We start from the raw sequence: 22,437 nt of genomic DNA on the forward strand, positions 1-22,437 counted from the left end.
AACACTAAATTTCAATAACAGAGAACAGAAAATGTGGCCTTCAGCATATTAAACTCACTACTGTGAGCTATACATGAAAATATATTACTCACCTCAGAAAACTCTCCATTGCTATAATTGTCATTTCACACACCAGTGATCAATCTTAGCTGAGCACATTCTGAGAGTCCATAAAAAATTACATACCAAAGAAAAATTAAAGCCCTTCCTTCATAAGCAAGTTTACTCACCCTGTGAGTTTATATGAAAATGACTTTTCTGCTGTTTTTTGGTACAAGGACAAACAAACTGAAGAAATGTAAATAGCTGATGGGAGGGGTCAAGACATGTAAATAGCTGATAGGAAGGGACAATGACTCAGCAATCTACATCGTTCATACTTTTAATCAGAAACACATACAAAGACAGCAAGATTACTTTAAAAACAAAATCTTTAAAGTAGATCCAATCTGTAATCTTAATAACCATTCACACACACACACACACACACACACACACGGTTATGGAGTACAAAGTATATACCCCGTCTCTCCTTCCTAAGAGGTGCTAGATCAGGATTCTTGATCTCCAACTTGCTCTGCTTTTTCCACTCAGCCAACTGCAGTTTGAAACCTCCAATCTTACACATAAGCCTCCCAATCAGAAGCTGTAGCTAAAGATGCTGAAGAACATCTGGGAGGTAAAAATTCCAGGCTACATTTAGGTGACTAACAAAAGATAGTTCTTAATAATAGGAAGAAGGGTTTGGGTGAGGAAAATAAACTAAAGAGTGACACTAAACTGAGACGGAAGTAGATAGAAGATCACAAATAGAACTGGTCAGGTATTTACTGTCAACGTGATTTTGATATAAAAATGGAATTTCTGAAAAATATAAATTTTCAATGGGAAAATTTTGATTTTGCTGAAATTATTTGTTTAGATTTACTTGATGGATTTTCTTGGTTCAACCCAAATCAAGAACAATTTGGCTTTTTTGAATTGAACCAATGCATTTTGTTTGGTTTCAGTCTGACGTTAACTACATTTGTAGTTCAGTGATTCATGCCACCATTCTACCCTCTGGGCAGGGCTCCCTGGCCAGCCTATATCTCCCAAGGTAGACTGAAGTTTCCCTTACTAACAATGCTGTGCCCCATGGTATATGCTGTCAGGCCAGGTAGTCAAGCCATAGGCAACAGTGACAGCATCAGGCAACAGAACAACACCACACGAGGCACAGCAGCACCATTAGTAGATGCAATTTAACATCAAGCTAACATAAAACAAAACATCTAACATCTGTTAAACATACCACAACATTTTAGGAAAGTCAAAACATTTTGTTCTGGTAATATATATATAAAAATTAATTTTGACATTTCCCAATCAAAATTTTACAGAACCTGTCATTCAGCAAAAGAAATGCGACATTTTGATTTTTTGCCCTGATTCAGAAGAAAAACAAATGTGAAAAAACAACCAGTTAACAACCTTTCCATACCTGTTGTTCTTCAAGACGTGTTGTGCATGTCTAGTCAACTGTAGGTGTTTGTGCACTCCAGTGCATTGTAGTCACAGAGTTTCTCTCTTGGTGGTACCTGTCAGGGCAGTGCTAGTGCCTTCTGCTCCTTCATGCACTACGCACGGGCATAAAGGGCCAAGCCACCTGTCATCCGCCTGCCCTCCCAGTTCCTTCTTACTGGAAAAACTCCAAGAGAGAGGGTAAGGAGGATGGGTCATGAAATGGACATGTGCAACACATCTTCAAGAACAATAGCTATAGAAAGGTTAGTAATCATTTTTGATTCTTCAAACAATTGTACATCCATTCCACTGTAAGAGACTCACAAGCAGTATCAAATGGAGCTCGCTTTGGAACAGGGACTTGAGGACCACTCCTTCAAATTTAGCATCATCTCTAAATTGTTGAGAGACTGTGCAGTGAGAGGCAAACGTATGACATAATAACCCAGCTGCAGCATTGCAAATGTCTAATATTGGCATGTTAGCCAGAAATTCTGCAGAAGTCGCTTGGAATCTAGCCAAATACTCTATCTGGTGGCTTCACGCTAGCCAACTGGTAACACAGATATTCAAGATGAAATCCTTTGCATGGAAACAGGACTGCCCTTCATTTTGTCCACAAAAGCAATGAACAATTGAGACACGCCTGAAAAATGTAGTCATTCCAGGTAAAACTGCTAACGCTCTTCTAACGTCTAGAGTGTGCATTCTCTCCTCCTGCTTACTACCATGAGGCTTTGGGGAGAAAGTCGGTAAGAAAATTGCTTGGTTGAGATGAAAAGTGGAGACCGTTTTCATAAGAAAGCTTGGAAGGGAAGAAGGTGGCAGACTTTATCTGCGTAAAAAATCTGTATGTGGAGGATCTGATACTAGCATCCTCAACTCCACCACTCTTCTGCCTGATGTAATGGCTACTAAAAGCTCTACCTTCACTGAAAGATGCAACAGAGCAGGTCACCAGAGGCTTGAGACGGGGAACTAATCAGCTTTGTTAAGACTAGATTCAGGCTTCATGGTGCAACAGAATTCTGTACATGTGGAAACAGTCTGTCCAATCCCTTACATTGAGATTGGGTTGGAAAAAAGGGAACAGTTATCCACAGAAGGGTGGAATGCTGACACAGCTGCTATGAGTACCCTTATGGGGCTAACTGGGCGATCAGTATAAGACATAAGTATAAGTCCTGTATAACCTTGCACAGAACTTTGGGTAGAAACATACAGCAGACCAGTAGCAAAGCCTCTGTCAATGAACCCAGGCTGTGTCCCACTCTGGAAAAGAACTGGTAATATTTTACATTGTCCTTTGTTGCCAACAAACAGCTTTCCCCACAGCTGGAAAATAGATTTTGCTATGTCTCACCAAGGGACCACACATGGTGATTGATAGATCGCCTGAGAAAGATGTTTGACAGCATATTTCTGAACCCCCAAGTAGTAGGCCACTTTCAGAAATAGAGTTGCCATTGCAGAAGTCCCAGAATAGTACTGCTTCCTTACAAAGTAGAGCAGACCTGTCTCCCCACTGCTTGTTTATATAAAACACAGCAGTCATATTGTTGGTCAGCACCAATACACCCTCCTCCTGATGCAAGGAACACTATTCAAGCTAACTGGATAGCCCACAACTTCCTGATGTTTGTGTGTAGACTGAGATCTTGGGGAGACCAGGCACCTTGCGTCTGTAGAGGCCCAAATTGAGCCCCCCCAACCCAGGCATCCATAACTAAGGTAAGAGATTGTTGAGGGCGAAAGGAACTCCCTGGCAGATGTTGGTTGGGTCTATCCACCAATCTATAGAAGATAGGATGTAACTTGGTACGTACACTAATGTATCTATGTGGTGCCTTTTTGGAGAATTCACATCTGCCAACCAGCCTTGACACACAATCTGGTGTACTGGACCATGTAAGTGCATGCTGCCATGCGCTGGAGCAGCCTTAAACAGTTTCTCACTGGGAAGACAGTCTGTAGAACCATGGCACAAGAAGATGCTGACAAAGGTGCTTTAGGAGCCAATCTTGACAGGCCTGTAGTGGGCTGAAGAATCAACGAACTCCCCTATTTAGAGGTGTATTCTGGAGAGTGCTTCCCCCTTTAAAGATTCGGGAATGCATTTGAGAGGTCAATCTCTTCACGTCTTTTGATAAGTCTGGCACCAAATCCTATTTCTGATGCCTCTTCCTTGGTATTAGCAATGCCAAGCTGCGTCTTGGTACCAGCAACCGCTGGCGAGGTGCTCAGTACCCTGACCAAGGTAGACGACTCAGATGGAGGACACAGTGTTGATTTGAGCAGCAGGTGTTTTAGTCTGGCTGCCCTATCTTTTTTAGAATGGGGCTTAAAGCCCTTTAAAATGGCACAACTGTCACTCAGGCTATGTCTACACTACTGCGGTAAGTCGACCTACGCTACGCAACTCCAGCTATGTGAATAATGTAGCTGGACTCAACATACCTTAGGTCAAGTTACCGCAGTGTCTACACCACTGGGGGTCGACGGGAGAAAATATCCTGTTGACTTACCTTACTCTTCTCGTCAGGGGTAGAGCATAGGAGTCGACTGGAAAGCGATCTGCAGTTGATTTGGCGGGTCTTTACTTGACCCACTAAATTGACCACCGGTGGATCGATCTCAGAGCGTCTATCCCAGCTGTAGTGTAGACCTGCCCTCAGTGAGCCTTTCCCCAAGCACTTAAAGCAGCTGGGGAGAGGGTCACTATTAGGCATTGCCTTACCACAAGGGTGGCAGGGCTTGAAATCCAGAGAGCGCAGAACATTTCCAGTACCAAGGCCGTTACCCAGACCAGGTGTCAGAACCACACAAAACAACAATTATTTTACGAACAACTAACTAACTAACTGCACAACATGTACTATTTACAGGACTTGCCTAAAGACTTGCAGAAGCAAGGACAGGGAGCTCTAACAACTGTCATTGGCAATAGGAAGGAACTACGAGGGGTCAGGGAAAGGTCTTCCCTTTCCCTGCATGCGCAAGGCAGCAGAGGACACTCGGGCCGCTCCTATGGGTATCACTTGGGGGGGGGGGGGGGGACTCTCCAACAACTGTGCACTGGAGCACACAAACACCTATAAAGGAATGGACATGTGCAATCACTTGAAGAAGAATACTGAAATTTCCAGTGAAATGGAAAGTTAAATTTTGTCTTAGCTCTAAGAAACCAACAAGTCTTCTGAAGGGAAGAAAGGAGGTACCACCACAGAAAGCTGCTGCTCACCATCTCTCCTGCTCTTTGTAAGTGAAATTCACCCCAGGGCAGAGAGCCAGCACCAGACTTATACATCACATAAGTGGTTCATAGGTCCGATGCTAGTCCTCTGAACAGGGTAAATTTCATGCAATGGCAACTTCTATCCTTGCGTTTACTGATGTCTCCCCTCCCACAGAAACAAACTCCTCGTTATCCCTATTTATTCACCATGCAGTTCTTTCTGTGTAGTGGTCTAATTCAGGCTCCTATCCTGCAAACTATTCCACATAAGCAAATCTGCACCAATGTGGAGTTCAACTGATATAAGGTCCATTTCAGATGCAAGGCTCCACTCAGAGTACAGATTGCAAGATGAAGCCCATAAAATGTAATTGCTAAAGAACAAAGGCCTTTGCTCTATTGGCTTCAGCGCACCATGAGCACCCATAGCTTAAATTAATAAAGCAAGCAATCATCTAAAGATCACTAGAGCACTATCCCACATAGAAAAATGAGAAACTAAAACCAGGGTAAAAAATATATCATCATCATAATATTCTGTGCCATTCACAGTTATTTTGATGGAATGGCTCTTTCCAGATTAAGGATCCACGTAGAACAGCCGCTTCAGTCGTCACCCTACAATTCAAATTTTTAACAGGGTACTCCATAGCAGCACCAGGTAGGATTTACTCAACTGCCTATCGACCTCAACATAACTTCAGAAGGGGCTTAATGAGAGCACATGTATTCTAAGGCAATTTACAGTGGCAACCTAATACTGGTCACCACTGTCAGGCAGAAGGGAGGTTACTTGGGGATGAGAAAATGAAAGAGGAAACCAAGCTTCAAAAGAGGTTTGTATAACAGGCTGTACAGTATAATTAGTAAAGGAGAAAGGACAAAATGTGAGAACAATGGTATTAGAGAATAAAAATTAGTTGTGGGAGCAGAGAGAACTCTCCACAGGAATGTTATAAAACATGGCATTCATTTTAGATTTCTCTAAAGTTAGATGTTTTAAAACCACTTGCAGTAAACCCAAAATGTACTACTTAATATAGAATAGTATAAAACATTTATGATTTTTCTAAATGTGAAAATGTTACTATATGTAATGGAAAATATTTTGGTAAGGTTTAATAGCTGGAAATATTTGGGAAACTAGTCTCTAGCTGAGCCCTACCTAACACCTTGATGCCAGAATACGTGTTAATGGAAAAAGAAAACAAGTTTTACACCTGTATAATTGTTTTTGTACCTCTGGTTCATAGAGGGGCTAAATGTATCATCATCTCAAATACTCTCAGACACCTCTGAGCATTCTGACCATTTAAGTGTATAGAAAGTACACTTAGTGAGCATTCATCTGTAGGGTCAAATCATGCTCACGTTATCCTCATTTAAGTCAATGGAACTAACTTCTCAAATAAGATAAATAGGTTTGGTGCCAAAGTTTACAATCTAATTTTTTCTTCTTTTAAACTGGTGAAGTAGTCCTCCCTACCTTGTATGTCAGTGGAGTTAGAGGTGATCCCAAAATATGTCATTCAGAGTCAAGGCATTCAGAAGTCTTCACCAGACTGACACTATTCCTAGTTATATCTATGCAAAAAATGCTGCAGAAGGAAAACGGTGATGGGAAAACACTGACCATTCACAGAATCTAAGGACAAGCAGTGGTTTTTCAATTTTCTCTGAATAAATAAGTGACATGCCTACTAAAATTCTACCATAAATAAAACCAAATTCTTCTAGAATCAGTTACAGAATATTTATAATATTGGCACTAGTCAGTATTTATGAAGTGTTTTTATTTATGTAGACATGCTGTAGTTATCAATAAGATATAACCTGAGCCAATCTCCACATTTCAAAGATTAAACTGCTAAGGAAACTGACCCATTCTCTACTACAAGAATTCCATGTAGAAGGATAGTGAGGAAACAATAACAGAGGTACAGAGAGAGAAGAAAAAGGGATCTGTATTACCAGTAGTTATGGAGTTGGCGGTAGAATCTCCTTCTCCACCCCACTAATCATTTAAGTGATTATTTACAGCAGATCCACCTCCAAAAGAATTCTTAATTTATTTAACTGGGTTTGCAATGGCTGAAAGTTTAGGTTTAGAGCACAATTTTTCAGTGCTGTTAAAACAAAATGTTATTTGCCAAAACAACTCTAAGGGTGCATCTACATGAGAGAAAATGTGCCTTAAGACAGGTGTCTGCTAGGGTTCCCGGTGTCAGTTTTCGCTGCCTTTTTTTTTTTTTTTTTTTTAAACAATGTAAGGGTGGACTAGACAAACAATGTAAGGGTGGACTGGACTATAAACCTGTTACAGAACAGTATTATACAACCATATCGCTCCCAATATATGTCAGCAATTAAAAAACCCTGTTAGTTTAGGGCATCCATGCTCTGTCACAGACACACACACACACACACTACAGAACAGTAATATCTGTAGGGCAGAAAATTCCTAGAAGTGGCACTGTGGGATTCTATATTTATCCACTCGCAACAGCTTACTTGTCAAACTCACTCCAACTGCCAGAACTGTAAAATCCACTTGGCATCTGAGATATCAAGCTGTGTTCTTGGTATCTTATATATTCAAAAGCAAGAAAGATTTTACAATCAGATATTAGTTGACAATTGTGCTGATGTAAGAAGCAAAAATTTTTTTAGTTGACACCACACCCACCACACACCATCCCTCATGTCAAGCTTTCATTTGTTTCCACCTCTGGGGGGGAAAAAAAAAGTCAGCCTTTTGACAAATATTTACCTTTACACAAAATTTCTGTATGCTATTGTTTCTTTTACATTTACTACAAAAAAACCCTCTAATATAAAGTTTATAAGAATCCTCAGAATCATACAAAAATCACCTCAATCTTTGTGTGTATATAGCTATATAAAGAATAGTTTTGGCATCTGGAAAAGTTATGAAATATCCTTCAATTTGAGTAAGATATCAAATCTAGTTTCACTATGTAACCTGAAGCAATATCCCAAAATGGTTTATTCTAATATCAGTTCTGTAATAATTTAAAAAACTCTCAACCCACTGTGGAAAATAGTGTGTGTATATAGATCATGTGATTTGCCAATTGTTTCTCCCAAACTGTAAGCAATCTACAAGTAGTATGAATTACCCAAGTCTTATAATTTTAGAGTTAATAGCCTCCCAAAAAAGCAACATTTGAAAATGGATACGTAAACCTGCACTTTCTTTCCTCCAAAATATCTTACTTAAGCTGCTATGTAGGGGAGCGACAGATTTTACGGTTAAGACTATAAACTAAATCTCTCCGCCTGTGACAGCATATTGAGAGCTCCCCCATCTTCTCGCAGATAAGTTTCAAACCACAATTTGTAAGGCACAGCCATAGCCACATTACAAGAAACACTGACAGCTTGAAAAATCATACTGCAACCTGAAAAATTTGTACCAATAGCAGATTAATACTTAACACTGCTGAAACTGAAAGATTGGAGGGAGAAAAAATTATTTTTCCAGTTTGTTTACTTTGGTATTTGATAGCACTCTATAAAATCAGTTTCACTATTTTGTTGATGGGCAAGTACACTTCCCATGTCATGCACTAAAATGACACTATCACTCTCATGCATTGCTCTGAAACAGCTCATATGGATACTCTCCCCCCAAAGCCCTTCAATAAAGGAACAATGCACTGATGAAACTAAAAATGCAGCAGACAGGTGTATGCACAAAGAGAAGAGCTGGGCGTGAGAAGGTCTGAACTTAATTATATAAAGGCTCTTTGTAAATATCAGGGAAGCAGAAAAACCCTATTTAAAAAAAAAGTTTCAAGCTCTAATTTCAGAACAAACTCTGTAAAAAAGTGCTCTACCAGAAAAAGTGTTTTTTGAATGAATCAGTTTTTAAAAATGCATAGTTGTCAGTGTCCCTTTAGTTCATATGATGAATGTATTGAAACATATGTATATTCAATGATTGCTCAATTTCAGTTCGGGGGAGTGGGGTTGAAGATTCGGAAGCAAACAGGGCATGGTCCCTGAGGAGGAAAGGGAGGAATAAAACAGTATCTTTCTTCCGAGTGGCTCTCCGCTTCTTCCATACCATTAACCCCATTTTATAAAACCAAAAAGTTTTGGAGAGTCTTTTCCCATCTAGTAATACAGAAAGAGAAGGTGGTCATGACACCCCTAGATTTTAGGCTGAAAAGCAATCTTACGTGAAAGTAAAAATAAAAAACAGGGTCCAGGAAACTGGCTTAACACTGCCATTAAGACTTTTGCGATCCTCTCTGTAATATAATTCAAACAATTGTAACACAAACCTGAGCGCCTTACATTTAAAATCATTATCTATGACCAATGGAACAGTTCAGATAATATACTAGTAGAATAAATGGAAACTGGCTCAAATAATGTACTCCTCCCACATCCAGGTCGAATGTGCATAAACAGAATGCATAAAAGGTACTAAACTGCAAAAATATGATTCTGCAACAAAGAAAGAGAACCCCCATACCTAGATGTTTTTCCATAAGCTACTTCCTCATATGGGAAACTATACTAAACTGAGGCTTGGCTGTAGTCATACTTTTCTAGACCTAGATAATTTCAAGTGAAGGCATACCAGATTTTATTCTTACTTGGCAACAACAATATAGCCTATTGAATTCTAGGCTGCTTCTAATGTTATCTGTTAAGCATATTAATGATTGAATGCAATTCAGCAAAAGTGATCTCTATTACATTAAAGGTAAAATTATATGATACATATAAAAATTAGACTATATCAATTTTAATTAATCCTTCCCAGCCATGACACTATAAGCTACAACCATTTTTCATCATCAGCTTTACATAGTGCTACAACAGACTTGTTTGGTTTTTTTCTTAAACCAAAGCAAATTTCAAGAGAATCAAAATTTCCAAGTATCAGAACCCTATTTCAGTAGTCAAAAAAAGGAAATCAAAGAACAAAAATAAATCATGACCAGACCCATTCTGAAAGGCAAATTAAAGGAATCTGACAATTGTTGGAGATAGGAAAGAAGTCTTTGTACCCTACTTAAAATATCTATTGTGATTTTTTAAAAATATATTCCATTTAGACAATAAAAAGATTTGCGTATCCTTTGGAAGGTCAGCGTTGAAGACCATAAAACTTCTTCAGCCCTGATCCCGCTAAGATTTACATACTTACATCTTTAAACTGTATGTACATTGTGAACAATCCCATTGATTTAAGTGGGTCACTGATGGGTCAATTTAAATGGGTTTTTATTTTATTCTAACCCATGCCCTATTTCTATTTTTCAATTTTTAAAACCCAATACCTATTTTCAAATTAATTTTTCTGCTTTTTAATCTATTGCCTATTTTTTGCCTTTGCCTAGTTTTCCCTTTTTTTTTTTTTAATCATCCATATAGTACAGAAAACATGTTAAAAGAAAAGGAGTACTTGTGGCACCTTAGAGACTAACCAATTTATTTAAGCATGAGCTTTCGTGAGCTAAGGTGCCACAAGTACTCCTTTTCTTTTTGCGAATACAGACTAACACGGCTGTTACTCTGAAACCTGTCAGAAAATATGTTTTTCCTATTTTTCCCCAAATTATCAATCCTTTCCTTTCTCTGTTGACTTCATCGGATTAAGTCCTCTTTGATCCATTCTTGTTCTTTAACGGATTCTGAAAGTACTTAATGAGTAAGGCTATTCTCACTCCACAAGCAGTCCCATTAAATCAATCGCAAGGTACTACGCAGGGATACAGAATCTGGCTGTAAATATAAGTTGACTATTTAAACTGCATGGCTACCAAAAGTTCATCATACAATTTAGCATATGCACTTTGACAAATTAAAGACTGCGTGACTGGAGAACATATCATGTACGATGCAACTTAGGCCCTGATCCTGCAAAGACTTACAAATGTTCTTAACCTTTCACACTATAAGTAGGCCCACTGACTTCAATAGGACTACTCACTGGGCATAAGGTACCTAAGTTTTCGCAGGATCAGCGTCACAATGTGATAGGTAGGATGCAAATGATAAAGAAAAATTAAGAATGTTTTTGACACTGCTTTTAAATCACAGTAAGACTATCTTTCAGACACCCCAATTCTGTGAGGGGAAAGAAAAAAAGTTTAAAAATTGAGCAAAATAACTTTAAAAGAGAAAAAGAGTAAAAGGTTATAAAATGGCTGTGAACAACGATATTACAAGACAGTAAAGGTAAAAAATGCACATCGGCCATGCAAACAACTTTACTCATTACGGCTTAATGGACAAGCGAGTGTTCTTTTAAAGTAAGACTATATAACCTCGAAAAGAAAAGGAGTACTTGTGGCACCTTAGAGACTAACCAATTTATTTGAGCATAAGCTTTTGTGAGCTACAGCTCACTTCATCGGATGCTGTAGCTCACGAAAGCTTATGCTCAAATAAATTGGTTAGTCTCTAAGGTGCCACAAGTACTCCTTTTCTTTTTGCGAATACAGACTAACACGGCTGCTACTCTGAAACCTATATAACTGCAGATCATTAAGATTCCACATGCAACCTTTAATAGCCTGAGTGCTTATTAAGATGGGTCATCTTCTGATACTTGTGCTAAACACAAGCTTGATTACAACCCAATTTTAAAACAAATACAAATTCCATAACCCTTAAACAGATATCTGATTAAACTCCTAATATTCTCAAATTAGGTCATTCAGAATCCTCAATATTATAAAACGAAGTGTTTTGATGTAAGAAAATGTTAATCATTCAGTATCAAGTGGAGGGTAGATTCCTTATTATAATGTTTATTATTTGAGATAGTAGTGTTAATTTTCCTCTTTACAGATGTTAAATAGAATTCAAAATTTAATGTAAAAGTAAGTCCACAATAGAAATATTTTGTACAATCGCAGCACTGTTAACAGAGTCAGACTGACTACAAAACCCGACAGAACAAAGCAGTGACAAGTCATCTAAAAATTAAAAACAGGAAAAAAGGGAGCACTTGGTAAATTTAGAATCTTAATTATTTACATTCCTTTTAAAGAAAATATTTAACATTAAGCGCCTACTTAAATATTTTTGTACTCAACCTTTATGCTTGAAACTCTCACTGTTTCCCTTTAGTAGCCATAATATTGTATCCATTTTGTCATTATTTTTAATTTAAAAACATAAGCCTGTTGAAGAGAGACAAGAAAAAATAATCGACTTCAACATATTTTATTTGACAAATTTGTAAATTTGACAAAGTAAGTCTTAATCAGGATTATGAGGGAATCTGTGTAAGGCTGACTAACAAAGGATACGGTATCATAAAACAGAACAAATGGAAAGAGGGTAACAACTAGCTGCCACCAATTTCTAATTCTTTAATGCTACAGAAGGCGCATAGACCAATGGTTCTCAAACTAGGGCTGCCGCTTGTTCAGGGAAAGCCCCTGGCGGGCCAGGCCGGTTTGTCTACCTGCCGCGTCCACAGGTTCGGCCAATCGCGGCTCTCACTGGCTGCGGTTCGCCGCTCCAGGCCAACGGGGGTTGTGGGAAACAGCGTGGGCCAAGGGATGTGCTGGCCACTCTTCCTGCAGCGGCGAACCGTAGCCAGTGGGAGCTGTGATCCGCCGAACCTGCGGACGCGGAAGGTAAACAAACTGGCCTGGCCCACCAGGGACTTTCCCTAAACAAGCGGTGGCCCTAGTTTGAGAACCACTGGCATAGACAACACTTTTCACTGATAAGAGAATACACAACTGTACCATTAAACCTGTATACTACCGTCAATTTCATCTTATTTAAACTGAGTTGCCATGCAATACTACACACTGAAGTACTATGTCCTCAAGTTACACTGTCATTATGTATAGATTCTTTTCTAGGTTTACAAAACTTCTGAGTTTTGGTCTAAGCCAAAAGAGCTGCCAAAATGAAGCTGCAAGTTTACTGATAAATGTTAGTCAAAACTAAACAACAAAAATAGGGACTTTTGTATCACTGCTGGGTTTCTTCCTATGACCTCCACGTGTCAGCTTCTTGCTCCTCCCTCAATTGCAAAACTGAAGAGTGGTGTTGATACGTTAACTAGTTTTTGCCAATGCTTCAAAAATTGTAAATAAAATAAATAAATAGTTTTCTTCTGACACAATATGCTCAAATTTTTGCTGCGTCATACTTTTTCTAAAAGGGAGTTAAGTAATATTGTACACATTTGCAATAGCTTATAAACTGATTAAAAGGGAGTCTTAAAATGAAACAAAATGTGGTTTTAATTGGCAAAAGTAAATGCTCAATGCCAATTTTATTGAATTTAGCATTTTTTCCAGCCAATCCAATTTTATAAGTTAGTTGTTGGACAAATGCGAACTTTAAATTACAATGGGATCTTGTATTTCTGCTCCACTGAAGAGATAGCAAAATTTATTGTAGAATTATTTTAAGTTGTGGGGCAACATTAACTTGTAGCTGTCTGTATTTCCACTCCATAGAATCCAAAATCCTTGCCACTTCATCATGCAATAGTTGTGAAATTTAATAACCCTTTTAGTATGTTTGGAAGTACAGCATACGTCCAGGAAAATGAACATGTGGTTTGTCATTATGACAGATTAACAAAGTGCAACCCCAAAATGTTCCCTACAGACACATGCACTGCAAGGTTGAAAAATCCTTCCCTGGTCATTATACAAAATGGCACCAGCTTTTCAACTAAGCACTGAATTTCTTTCGAACTGCATTCATTTACTTTGACACGGATGCCATCCAAGACGTATACTGAAGATGAGAAATAGAAAACACCAAATAAAAACATGCTGCAATTAGAAGAAAGGAAGGGGAAGACCCTACGTCTATACTACATTGGGTTGTCATGTGACCAGAACTAAAGCTAAGAAGGACATTCTGCTCTGTACTCAGTTTTCCTCTAAGTAGTGGTGCTATTGATTCAGCAACGTGGCAGTCTTATTTCATTAATGTCTCTAAGATACTCTGATAGTCTTAGAAAGAAGTTCAAAGTAAATTATTATTAATATGGTAAGTTAAACTCTGCCTTCCTAAATTACTCCTGTAATGTTAACTGGATTTAGCGGTTTTCATTTTCTGCCCTACACTCCTAGTGTAGTGTAGCTGAGGGCTGTTGAACGGATATATTTTGCCACAGAGGTGGCTAAAACGTCAGATGACTGAAGTAATTGTTGTATAGTTTTTAAAATACTTTGGGAATCATATGACATGAAAGGCTTTAAAACATCTGAACAGAAAAGAAATACCATCTTTATAACAATACATTTAATTTAATATATCATTTTAAAAAAATGTTTTCTTCTCAAAATTATCTAAGCCAATAATGAACAGCCAGCTGCTCTTCAACATTTAATGACCTCTTTTAAAAATAAATACAGGACACTATAGCTGATAAATGCAATCATTCCAAAAACAAACTCAGTCCTTTTCTATGAGGATCAGCTTTGGTAACTTTCACCACTAAGCACTAACAACCCCCAGTGCTAGTAGAATCTAGCTTCCTGCCGCAGCATAAGCAGCAGTACACTTCCCTTTACCAGTCCGCCCCATCCATCTTCCCATTGATGGCTCCAAATTGGACTGAATACTCATATTTGTGTCAGCCTGACCCACAGCTACTGTAAGAAGAGACTGCTGCCATTACTAAGGAAAGCAGCCAACTCCTGCGTAGAGCAGAAGCTGCTAGCAGCTGAGCAAATGAAAAGCACCTACCCACGTACTATAAAAAAGGATGGAATTTAGTACACATGCTTTACTGAACGCAGTCCTCAATCTCTGTCCCTTCAAAAAGCTTCCAAATCCATCTGTATCCCTTTTTCTATTAAAATAAAAATCAGCCACAAATAATCTGGACCTTCCAGCATCCGCAAAATATTAACCCACATCAGGAAAAATGTTATCATTCTCCCTTCTTAAAAAAAGACAATAAAATAAATTTGTAAAACAGAACTTCCCTTTAGGTCTGCCAGTGCATTTTCTTTTATTGTTGATCAGTTCAAACTAAGATATTTGGGATAGGGACCAAGTCTTGTACAGCATCCAACACATTAAAAAATAATCCAAGTAGAATCCTTAGACAAGGTGGCAAAAAGGAGAAGATGTGCTGCCCATCACAGTCTCCTAGCTGTTTGCTAGGAGACTAACTGCGCTACTGATTGATTATGGACCATATCCTGGCTCCCAACCTGCCTTTCAATCAGGAGTAAAGACATTTATTTAAAAATAAAAGCATTCACTTCACAGAGCCCTCCCCGATTTGAAAAGCAAACCTATATTATGTTTCCTATAGCAATGGATCTTGATCACGCTCCACACACTGTATACCTCAATATCTACGTTACACTACATAAACAGTTACCTAAAATACTTCATAGGTGCATCATGGCTGAGGTTAAAGTTGCTGAAGAAACCACTTTTCTGATTTCTATGTATTTAAATTTTCCAACTCAGACACTACATTAATGTAATGTATATTTATATCTACATTCCTTAGAAGACTTTGAAAGTTGTCCTTTCTAGACCATTGCATGGTCATCTTGAGTTTTACCTACATCACAGTATAAATACATACAAGTTGCATATCACCACATTGAAACCTATGTCAGTTTTGACGCTGACCTCATCTACCAGGCAGGAAAGAAAATCGCATTGCCATATAAAGCTTATTTCTGACATTCACAAAACATTCTGTTATAGCCCAGCAAATACAGTGGACACTTAGGTAACTAACCAAGCGTTTTTCATAACATTCAGTATTTTTCAAATTCAACACTTTACTGAAAGTGGCTGGTACACTCTGCTTGTTTCTATGCATATTTAGAACAGTTTTAAATTAATAATGCTGATAATTGCTAATCAAGATTCTTTTCTGCACACTTGAACTTATACACTTAATAAAGCCTACTAAATCTTAAAAATACCTCTGTTAAACCAACTCGCTATACAAGAAGTGTTTTTTCTCATGGGTTCAAAATTTAGGATCCATTCTTTTGTTAACAAAATGGAAACAAATTCATCTACTATGTAGAAGATGTATACTTTACACAGATCTGTTCTTGTAATTCAACTTTCAATTCCATTTCATGTTTTCATGCACTGTAAATGAATTATTTTCATTTGTATTAATTAAAAATAACAAATCATACATTTATGTAGCCCCTTCAGCATGAAAAATTTCAAATAACTTTAAAAAAAACTAAACACCATAAAGAACTGCTTCACCCACTATTAAAGTGAACTATATCATCAGTTTAACCATACAGACCACCGCTACAGAATAATTTATGATAAACTGGCTAATGTATCTAATAGCAACTGCAGGGAGATTTCGCTTGATAAAATGGAATTATCTAAAATGGAAATTGGCTTGGAACATTTGGGTCAACACTCAGTCTTGCAAAAAGTGCTATGGGTTGTTTAATGACCACAAGTCATCAGGACCTTGTTTAATATCTCTTCCAGAAGATGGTACCTCATAACTGTGCCGTACCAGCACGGGAAGTTGGTTTTGCTGACTGGCTTTTCTACACATCAAGTTACCGCACAGCAAGCCAGGTTGTGAATGTATGGCGCATCAACTTCCCACGCAGTAACATCCTGTGTGGACACTGCTACAGTGCACTGAAAGTTCTGGAGTGCAACTTGGCTTGAAAGCATAGTTAGCCAAGCAAAAATCCTGAAGTGTTAGACTTGGCTAACTATAGTTTCAAGCCAAGCTGAACTCCAGGACTTTCTCTGTGCTGCAATAATGTCCACACAGGACACATTACTGAACAGCAAGCTGGTGTGCTATAGTCACTCTCTGTGTAGGTGAGCACTTAGAGGAAATAATGTTACCTACTAAATGACCAAGATTGGCTGAGTTTTCCAAGGAGATATTCCATCCAAATATTGATAGAGGTACCACCCTACTTAACTTGTGAGTGTTTACAAGATCTCACCCTATGGCAACTGAAGGCATTGTGGTATTTATGTATACCTTAAATATGATAAAAAGAAAATGCACTTTCTTTAGATATTTTCCTTTACAGGAAGTGAAAAAGCAGGTCTCCTTCACAGCAACTTCGCCCATCCCCAGAGGCTATCCCTCCAAAACCAGGATGAGCTATTTTGATGGAGCACCATCCAATGACGCTTATCCAGCATCATGAACCACTACTAAATTCATTTTGAACTAAAAACACTAGAGAAACTAAATTTATAGCAAACCACTGGGAAATTACTTCAAAACTTTTGACTAGTTCCACAAATAAAATTTCTAACATAGAAAATGTAATGATTACAGCCATGCCTTGAAAAAATCCATTTATCAGATTAAATGAAAAGTTTTCCCTGATAAATGGGCCTAAACTATAAGTTTTTGTAGAATTTGATCTTTTATTTCAGAAACAAAAAATTCTAGACCACGTTGTTATGTTAAAGACAGCCTTTCAACCCTGAGCCAAATGTAATAATAAAGTATTGTCTCCATGAGTCTGTAGGCAGTTCTGATGCTGCTGGCAGCTCATAACTTGCCAAGCAGCAGCACCCTGAGTAACTCCACCAAGAAGCAGCAGTGTTAAGAAATAGACGACTCTGGTCAGTTTCATTACTGCTTATCAGAACTGTAGCCAAAAATGAAGCTGCTGGAATCTCAAATTTTAGGCTGCTGCTGAGGAAAGCCATGGGCATCAGCAAAGGAATACACAACAGTTACCAACAGTGGAAGAGAACACAATAAGAATAAATTATAGGTAAGAAAAGAATAGCAGACCTTTGTCCTGCTCTCTCCCCTTGCAGCAGCCAGGAGATGCTGGGAGAGGTGTAGACTGGTGCAGACCTTTCCTCACCCAACTACACAGAGCTATCAGGAAGCTTTCAAGGGAAATGAAGAGGGGGAAAGAAGAAGAGATAGTAAGTGCCCTCTGTTACAGCAGCCAGTGAGATGCTGGAGTTTCAAATTTATCAGACACCTACTACCCAGAGATCAATATAAGGAACCATACAGAGGATAGATGACTAATTACTACCTTTGTGTTTCTTTTGCAGGAGAGCAAGGGGAAGAAGATTTGGAAGATTATTATATGGCTCAAGAAGCTGGAATATGCCTTTCACCTCTGGGTAATAATCCAAATACAGTTGACACAGGCAGTGTCAAAAAGTTTACCATCTTAACGCTGTTCACTGGCCTATAAAAAGTTATTTGCAAATTTTAGTCATGATGTTAGTAGGCAAGAGTGCCTCCAATCTCCACCCCTACTGCACAACTGGCCTCCTTGTTGGAAGTCTCAGAAAAGAAAACAAGGAATAGTTATGAAGACTGAAACGCTGTCCGTTGGGACATACTGGTGGGATAGCAAAACTTGAAATATAAACAGAAAAAACTTGACTGCTTGGGTCAGACAGAAGATTTCAGTTTTCAGAGTTGTAAAGACAATATCTTTTAGAAGCACTAAAATCACTAAGCTACCTAAATCTTGTTTTGTAGTTACAGTTATGTCTACAATCAAGATATAAGATGTACTGGCATCATAGTTCCTAAGCAGTGATGACAGGCTAAAATTGCTTAAGAACAGTTGCAGCAGACAGCAGGGTAATGACACTTCTAGAGGAAATATTGTTAAGCTAAAAAGGGACCCTTTCTAAGAAGCTCTCTTCTGGTAAGTACTTAAAAACCTCGACTTCTCCTCCATTCTAAGCTACTGGCCCAAGTTCTGGAGAACAGAAGCCAAAAATGGCAGAGCTAACCTGTATATATATATATGGCATTAGGACAACACTACTGTGCCATCACTGAAAAGAAGCCTGATTTCCTATTGTTCATTAAGCTGCTACAGCAATAGCATGGCCTTCAGAGACAACTACCAAATAAGAAGGTAGAAACAAAAATGGAATCCAGATACACAAAGGGCAAAATTAAATAAAAAATGTAGATGGCACTCGAATTTTTAAACCAACACAGGAAAAAAAAAACAATTTTAAGTGAAATTCAATATTTAGTTCACAACTTGATTTCAATATACACAGCTATTTACAGTGCAATGGTCGTCTAACAGGAGACATAAAATACCTTACAAACTACATTATATGTGCCAAGAAGATTAATCAAAGTTGCAATTCTAACCTGAATTACTAACCTATTCTGCCCACACAGAGTCTATCTGTAGGTTTGTTTTGGGGTTGTTTTTTATTAACTTAAAAGTCATATCTTTAATTTAGGTATTATTTTGGTCCCCCGTCCCCAGTACCTGTAGACTGCTCAATATTACTGATAATTAGTCTGGCTACCATGACACAAACATAAATGACAAGTATCAGCTTGCCACAATGTACTGACTTTAATGGCATTAAATGTAACACAGTTTCTACAAAAGTGAAAATACAGTTTTAGATATATATGCAAAGTTAAAACTCACCAAATACAAACATACAGCATCTGAAGGTTGTTTCGGCTTCGTTAGTTTGTTTTAAGTGTCAGGTGCTGGGTTTGACTTATTAAATAGGTACAAAGGGTCTAATATTCTCTAAACATGTTTTATAAACATGTATTACCATATATAAAAACTGAGTTCCACTCCTAGTAAACAAATCACAGGTGTTAATTTTTGAATACTAATGCTTGTCAATGTTTCAAATACCACATTAAACTCTTCTGAAAACTTTATACAATACCAACTTTCCATTAGAATGTAAACTTTAACATTTAAGATGAAATAAGTACTAGATGCTACCTAACCTAAGCTAAATATTCCTAGTAAGTTGCAGGGGATGAAATCATTAAAAACAGAAATGCAAATAATCAGTTTTGCCTTTGCCAATTTGCCTTTATTATACTCACACAATATTTATTCAGGATTTATTGTCACATAAGGAACTGGACATATTAAGGCTGGTTATTTTATTGACGGGGTTATCATTTGAGTCCTAGCTGAGCACTGTTTTCTGCCCCTTTGCTAGTCGAGCTCTGAGCTACACAGAGAGACCTGAGCTGCACTTAATTTAAGCCATGTTAGAAGTAGCTCGCCTCCGGTGTCAGCCTGCAGAGCAGGGTGAGTGGCGAGCCCGGCAGAGTCCCAGACCCCGGCTCGAGACGCCGCCGCGCGGCTCTGCCCTGCCCCTTCCCCAGCACGGACCCTGCTACAAAGCAGCAGCTGTCAGACACACACACACACACACAAAAAAAACTCCGCGAGGACAAGGCGCTTGTGCGGCTCCATCGCCCGGACCGGCCTCCCCGCAGACACAGCGACCGAACGTGGCAGCGACCTCCCCCTCCCGCCGGCCGCTTCCTGCGGCCGCGGCCCCGCCAAGCCCGAGTCCCACCCACCCCGCCCCCTGGGGCTGCCCCCGACGCGGGGCTCCAGGCCCGGCGGGGGAGCGGCCCTAGGCCCGGCAGCGCCCCCCGGGGCCACCCAACTCCCCGGCAGCGGCCGCCACAAGTTTGCGGCGGCTGCCGTCCCCGCTCTCACCTCGGGCCGGGCAGCGCTGGCTCGCGGCGGGGCGGGGGCCCGGCGCTCTCCGGCCGAGGGGCGGGAGCGGAGCAGTAATGGCAGCGGCGGCAGCGGAGAGAGGGGAGGGGGGGGTCTCCCAGGCGGGCTCCGCTCTTTGTCTCGGCGGCGGCGGCGGTTGGCTCCCCCGCGCGCGCTCTGCCCCCTCCCCGGCGGCTGCGTCCTCGTGAGGGGCCGAGTCCCCCCTTCCTCTTCCTCACCCCCCTCCCCCGGGCCGGCCGGACGTGCCCAAGGCCCCGGCGCTGCTGCCTCTCCTCAGCCCGGCGGCGGCGGCGGCAGCAGCAGCAACAGCCCCTCCCCCCGCTACACACCCCTCCCCTTCCCTTCCCTTCCTGCCGCGGCCGGGATCGGCCGGGAGGGGCGGGCCCCTGGGCTCCCCCTTGCTCGAGATGGGCTGGGCTGGCTCGGGCAGCTGCAGGGGGGCGGCTCCTTCCCTCCCTCCGCCCCCCAACACTTGAAGTTTTTATGGGGGAGGGGGGTGTCCAGGCCCGCTCCTAAGGGCGGAGTCGCTCAGGCTGCAGGACGGCCAGGATCGGGCCCACGGCTGGGCCCGGGCCCGCCGGCGCACACCTGGGCGCTGTGAGCCGGGGCGGGCTCAGGAGGAGCTGGGTGGCCGGGGCTGCGCGGCCCGGGGCGCGTGGGCCGAGCCCAGGCTGCGTATGCCGGGCGGAGGGGAGCCAAAGCAGGTCGCTCTGACTGTAAACTGAGCAAAACTGACCTGGAGAGAGAGAGAGAGAGACGGTGTGAGAGAGAAAAGATGGAGCCGCACAAAGCCGTTCCCCCACCCACCCTCTTTTTGACTCTAGCCGCGCCACAGAGTTTGCAGCGCGATGTGTGCCGAGGGCGTCCTTCGCAAGGGACACTCCGCCTAACACATCCTTTGTCAGGGATTCACTCGACAGGATTTCAGTCATTTCTCCTGCTGAGCTGCAAATGTTTCCCTCTCCTTCCCGAGGAGTTGAATTGGGGTTAGCTGGCAGGGCTGGGGACAAAGCGCTTGGCCTGCCCACTAAAAATAGAAAGCATTCAATCTTATTCCCCGAAGTGCCACCCTAGGGAAGGGAACTTTCAGGAATAGCATCACAGCGTCTAATCGAGCGGATTGGCCAAGTCTGTGAGGTCGCTTGCAGAAGCTCTGCCTCCTGGAGGCAGGACTGGAGCGGAGGGAAGACACCAGCTCAGAGAGCTCCCTAGTAAAAAGGGCTCTGCTGCCTGTGTGCAAAAAATTAAATGCAAAATATGGTTACTGCAATAGCACAGTTGTGACTTTAAGAGCACAAAAATAGGAAATGCCTAAGTTAAATCCTCATAACTTTAATGTAGCCATATTACACATCTAGTTTTTTGGATTAAGTTGGGATGGTACAGTAAAGTAATAATACTTTAAAGCATGTGTAGTATGAGAAAATTAGTGTTGCTGCTTCCCATGAGAATCCTGAATTTTGCATTCCCTGGCTTTTTTCCCATTGTAAACATTCAACTTTTATATTTTGTTAACAGATTTTTGTATCTAATTTTCCTAGGTTCTCCTCTGCTCTTCTCCGCTCCAGAACAAAAAACTGTGTGCAAGACAGGAAAATTTATGAAATCACTGAGACATTTTCCACCAAAGACATACCACTACAAAAGTATGCAACACACCAGTCCTGTTATGTCTGCATCTCTACCCCAGTAAAGTGTGCCAGGTAGAAATGCTCACGCAAGATACACCTTAAATGAGTCAAGCAACCACTTTGTCAATGCATGCACTGACTGTAGGTTGAGTGACATGCTCTAACTCAGCCCCATTGAAGTCAGCAGTAAAGGCATTGGCAGGATTTAGCTCCTAATTGTTTGACACTAACAATTATATATATATATTGTAATAAAACAAATCTTTGCCCACATCATTAACACTACCATATCAGTTTCAATTTGCTTTAAAGTCATTTTCACTTTAATGTTCTTAGTAAATCAATGGTGGGGTTTCAGATATGTTTGTTTGGAGAATGTTTTTAAACAATGTTATAGACACTTTTAAATGGAAAAAAAGGTCTGTTGGTCTTATATTTTATAAATGTTTAAAATAATTGAAAATTTAGGCCAAATCTTAAATGCATGCTGCAACATATCATAAAAATGTCTACTTCCCGTGCTCAGTTCAGCATTTTTTTAATGTTAGTAACTATGGACGAATCCTCCTTCAATAGAAGTCAATGGGTGTTT

The 22,437-nt window shown here is 40.3% G+C and overlaps 1 protein-coding gene across 8 annotated transcripts in view; it reads right to left on the reverse strand.

Moving 5' to 3' along the window:
- The window catches only part of NCK2 (NCK adaptor protein 2), a 150,759-nt gene extending 129,605 nt beyond the window's left edge, over positions 1 to 21,154 (reverse strand). For 3 of the 8 annotated variants that reach the window (XM_074964541.1, XM_074964515.1, XM_074964519.1), the window contains exon 1: positions 17,499 to 17,599. The gene's annotated coding sequence lies outside the window, so the exon portion shown is untranslated. Of the gene's footprint in view, positions 1 to 17,498; positions 17,600 to 20,193; positions 20,315 to 20,950 lie in introns of those variants that run through there. The other 5 variants (XM_074964547.1, XM_074964554.1, XM_074964561.1 and 2 more) reach the window with 5 other exon arrangements.
- Positions 21,155 to 22,437: the final 1,283 nt, after the last annotated feature.

This window comes from Natator depressus, chromosome 1, assembly GCF_965152275.1.
Source record: "Natator depressus isolate rNatDep1 chromosome 1, rNatDep2.hap1, whole genome shotgun sequence".
NCBI lineage: Eukaryota > Metazoa > Chordata > Testudines > Cheloniidae > Natator > Natator depressus.